This window comes from Nannospalax galili, unplaced genomic scaffold (assembly GCF_000622305.1).
Source record: "Nannospalax galili isolate Female #2095 unplaced genomic scaffold, S.galili_v1.0 scaffold140, whole genome shotgun sequence".
NCBI lineage: Eukaryota > Metazoa > Chordata > Mammalia > Rodentia > Spalacidae > Nannospalax > Nannospalax galili.
In genome coordinates this window covers 676,718-682,275 of record NW_008352267.1, presented here as the reverse complement: position 1 = coordinate 682,275, position 5,558 = coordinate 676,718, and positions in this window count along the sequence as shown.

Genomic DNA, 5,558 nt, shown 5'->3' with positions numbered 1-5,558 from the left:
TTCAGTGGAGACCCCAGCTTTTTGGAGATGCCAGGACAGTAGGACAACCACCAAGGACAGCAGTAGGTGTGGAATGGAGCTGGCCTGGGTCTGCAAGATGAGCTGTGTGTGCTATGGATGGGAGAGTCAGAGAAGTAGAGCTGCCAGAACACTTTGGAGTCCAGAAGATCGTGAGTGAATCCCAGATGTCCAGCCTTGAGCTACTTTGCTGGACTTTGGTTTTGCTTAGGTGTGCCCGAGTCTTCCCTTTGAAATAAGACACTACTTGTTTTGGATTTTATAGAAGCCCACCCACAGTTAAGAGACTATTAAGAGCCTATGGACTTTTAAGTGTTTGGATTTTTTTTAAGGACTTTGGGGTTTTTAAGGTTGTACTGCCTTTTGTTGTGATATTAATGTTAATATCATGTCTTGGGGACAAAAATTGGAAAGTTTATGGTTTAATAGTGATGTTTGTGTGTCACGTTGACAAGGGGTCAATTGTGCTGGATAGCTTTTGTGTCAACTTGACACGCCTGGTTTGAGGGAGCCTCAATCGGGGAATTTCCTGTATTGGACTGGTCTGCGGCCATGTCTGAGGGGCATCTTTTGACCAGTGATGTGGGAGGGCCCAGCACACTGTGGGTGGTGCCACCCCTGGGCAGGTGGGCCTGTGTTGCATAAGAAAGCAGGCTGAGCAGGGGCCAGGGGAGCAAGCCAGTAATCAGCGTTCCTCCATGGCCTGTGCTCCTGCTTCCAGGTCCCTGCCCTGAGTTCCTACCTTGGGCTCCCTGTGTCTTGGGAGTTGTAAGCTGAATAAACCCTTTCCTCCCTAAGTTGGTATTGGACAGAGTGTTTTGTCACAGCAGTGGAGAAACAGACTAGGACACTAGGTAAGGTTGATGATTCCTTTTTTCCTTCTGGTGGCATGCATAGCACCTTCCATCATATGAACACTAGAGAACCTAGGCATATAGGCGGTATATCTCATATAATCATGGCAATGTACCACAAGCTCATAGCCAACATCATATGAAGTGGATAAAATGTGAAATTTTATCCTATTGCAACCAGGATCAAGACAATTACAGTTACTCTCTCAATTCCTGTTTAATATAGTACTTGAAATATTGAATAAAAACAATAAGACAAATGAAGGAGATAAGAATGAAACAAATTGGAAAGGAAGAAGTCAGAGTATCTTTATTTTCAGATTATGTGAGTCTACATATAAAGAATCATAAAGACTCCACCAGAAAATTTCTAAAGATAATAAATGCATTCAGCACAGCAGCAAGATATAAAATTAACAGCCTAAATCAGTAAACTTTCTATACACCAACAACAAACACTAAGAAAGAAACCTGGGAAATGATCCACCTACTATCTTGGAATAAATTTAACAAAGGAAGTGAAGAATCTGTACACAATAAAACCCTTAGGATATTGAAGAACGAAATTAAAGATACAAGAAGATGGAAAGTCCTTTCATGATCATGAGTTGATAGGAGTAATATTGTAAAAATGGCCATTCAACAAAAAGTAAGCCACAAATTCAGTTCTACACCCGTGAACACAGTTCTTCACAGAAATTGAAAAATTAGGCATAAATTTTATATGGAAAAACAAAAAGCCAGCATAGCCAATACAATCCTGAACAAAAAGAGCTTGTTGGGAACATTACCATTCCTGATCTCAATTTATACTACAGAGCTATAGTCATAAAAACAGCATGGTACTAGAATGAAATCAGACACCATTGCTATGAATTCATTAGGATAACTGACCAGATATCTGGAAAACCATTTTCATGTGGTCATCCACCATCTCTGGCTCTTATAATCTTTCCTTCCCCTCTTTGCAATGATCCCTAGGAGGTAGAAGTTTGATATAGGTATCCTATTCAGGGTAAGTACTCTGCAGCCTCTTGTTCTCTGCTCATTGACCAATTATGGGTTTCTCTGCAAATCACCATCTCTTGCAGAAGGCTACTTCTCTGTTAAGTATTGTGAGATGAATTAATCTAGGGGTCTAGAAATAAGTTATTGAGAGTCAGTTTAATACCAAAACTATTTAATAAAAAACTACTAAGTTTCCCCCATGTCCTGTGACATGTCTAGATTCAGTTTCTTAAGCTTGGTACCAATGTTAAGTATGAGTTCCATCCTAATAAGCAGACCTTGAATTCAATTAAAGAGTGGTTGCTTATTCCCATAATATGGGCATTATTTCACTACTTACAATAAATTGCCATGCTATTTTTTACTTCAGTTCATAAGATTCACAGCTGAGTAAGGTTGATATATATATTAATCTGGTAGCATGCATAACACCTTAAGCACTCTGAAGGCCAGCCAGTGGAGATGGGCCTCTGACTTGATTTCTTTCTGTTTATTCCACAGCTTATGTATGTAGTGTCTTCAACAATACAGTCATCAAGAGCAGGAACAATGCCCAATATTCTTTTTTTATTGCAAAGTAGAAGGGAAACTTTATTCAAAGAAATGATACAGATCAGAAAGAAATACACTGCAAGATAGCAGTAGTTCACATGAGTAATTGCTTAAAAGCCCTGTTATTGATTGTTTTGGCTTTCTTTTGTGGAGTTCATGAAAAGGAAAAGTTTGGTTACTTGGCCCATAGTTTGGGTGGTCCTCTGTTTTGATTGACAGATTTGGAGTACATAAGTCCATGCTTACTGTTCATGTTCCTTCCCATAATGGATCTGATTTTAATCACATGCATACTTGATTATACATAAGTTGGATAAGTGAGGGTTATACCTAAAATTCAATTGGAAATATAGTTTCACCTTATTGAGTATGCACCCCATACCAGTCTAGATCAGACTGGCCTTTCCATTCTTCTTATTCAGATACATTGGTACTGTGTTTGAATTCAAGCTATCTATGTTTGACTGTTGTTTGGAGAGGGGAAACCTACTCCAGTGTTCAAAGAGCACTGTAAGTGCAGCTCTGTGCAGATGGAGTCCTGTGCTGCTAGTACGTTGCTAGGTGCATTGTTTGAAGAGACATTTGTGTTCACTGGATGATCAGGTAAGAGCCCTAAGCTTCCAAGTACATCATTACTAATGGCCAATATTCTTGGCAATCTATAAAACAACTGGTCTACAGCTTCTAGACAGAAACAGTTCATTCCTGGCATTGAAGGTTTTCTTTTATTTAGCCTATGATGACTAGAAAGAGCAATGTCCTCTTGTTATTGAAAAGCTTCTTTTATTTTCTTTTTATTATGCATATGCATATATCTTAAGAAGCTTCCACAGTAGGTTTCCATATGACTTTTTCTATAGGCCTTTACTGTTACTTACCATCCCAAAACTCCCTCTCCTCTCCTGCCCTCCCATTCCTCATCCCACTTAACCCTCTATAATCCATTAATTCCCTCCCCCTCTTTATAACACTGCATTCTTTCATCACTTCCAGGAAGTCCTACTACATAAGGATCCTAAAGACTCCACCAGAAAACTCTTAGAGATGAAAAAACAGTATTTTGAAAATGTAAAATGATCAATTTCAGATTATCTCCTATGAAGAATTAGACATTTCTATGGTTTGTTGTGTTATTAGTTAAACAAGGAATGAATCAGGGATGGTTCAGTTAGTCCAATTCCATAATTATGAACATGAAACCATCAGATGGGACTAGACTTTTCAGAGGTCTGTTTGTAATCTAACTGAATGAAATTCCCAGGACTTACTCAGTTGCTGACCATTTTGCATTCTGTTATCATTTGTAAGTATTTAGCTTGCTCACCTAATAACATCTTAGAATGAGAAATAATATATCCTATTAAAACCAATCTTGCTTACCTTATTATCCACTTTCAAATCAATAATTTTTATTGATTTTCCTAATATTATTTTCTTTTTTGGTTTTTTAAAAACATATTTTATCATTTTATGTGTATGAGTGTATTGCCTGCATGTACGTAAATGTACCTGCATTGTGCAATGTCTGTGAAATTCAGAAAAGAATGTCAGATCCCCTACAACTTGAGTTACAGACAGTTGTTATCTACCATATGGGTACTGGGAAATGTCAGCCAGTATGCTTAACTGCTGAGCCATCTCTCCAGCCAACTTTTTGTTGTTTTTTAACAATGTAAAATTTATTAATTTCATCCAAGTATGCCTAGCATCAGTTCAAAAGTAAAATGTCCAGAGTCTCAGAAAATGCTATGTTCTAAAACTAAAGGTATGATTCATCCAGGGGGGCAAATCCATCTTGGGTTCAAACATGTAAAATAATGGGATCTTTATTTCTACCATAAAATAATGAACATTCATAGGATAGACATGCCAATCCTAAAAAGAAGAAAGAGGTGGGAAGAAATGGGTAACTGACCCAAATAATTTCAGAACCCTAAAGGGAAAACAACACTAAATAATTCTTCTTCTTCCTCCTCCTCCGCCTCCTCCTCCTTCTCCTCCTCCTCATACAAAGTAATTAGTTTTGTAAAGGCAGCTTCATACATAGATGCCATTATACTTCATTCTTTTCCATCGCCACCCCCCTGCCCTGTCTTGTGCCCTTTCTTCCCCACTGGTTCCCTTTTCACCCTAGAGGACCTACAATTAAGCTCCTATAGTTATAGCCGCCTAACGTTTGACAAGTCAATAACATACATTGGGAAAAAAGTAACCTCCTTAATAAGTGATGGTGGAAAAATGAGATACACATGTAGAAGAATGAGAGCAGATCCATAACTGATCTCAAATAAGAATCTCTTTAAAATGGATCAAAGACCTTAATGTAAGTTCCCAGATTTTGAAAGCAAAATGCTTTAAGATATAGGCATAGGCAATTTTCTTTTCTTGATGCTTGCTTTTCGTTATATCATAGAGATTTACAAAATTTTTCATCCATCATGCATTCTTGCAATAGCTTCTTTAATGAAACCATAAAACAAACATATTCCTTAAAAATATTTAAATTATATTTTAAAATTCAATTGGTAACTTCAGGTTCTCAAAACTTTTGAATTGTCTAGACTGTTGATTTTCATTAAATAACTCAGCTACTTAAATTTTTTTTAAAAGAAAATGGGCTCTATCATCATGCCAAGGATAAACAAGAAAGAGTGTGAATTTAAGGTTTAAATAACTAAATTTCAAATTTTACTGAAATTTGAAAAAAAATTTTAACATAGGGATTTTAAATCATGAGCAAAAGGTTAAGACCCTGGTACTCACTTAGGCAGCACACAAACTTATAGAAGAATGACACAAAGAAGGTTAGCACAGCCCTACACAAAAACAACATGTACACTCTGGAATCATAACATTTGCTTTTATCATAGTGAGTGTGTGTGTGTGTGTGTGTGTGTGTGTCTTTGAAACTACAGATTTATCAAATATTTTTCCTATAAGCTTATTTTCCAGAAAGGAGCAATCATTAAGACTTTTAGTCATAGAAACATCATTTTGTTTCTGGCACATTTATAATTAATTAGAATTTATCAGTTAATCTTTTTTTATAAAATCTGTAAATAACATGAATTCCTCAGTATTTTCTTTTTATATTAAAATCTGCATCATTGCTATAATTTTGCCGAC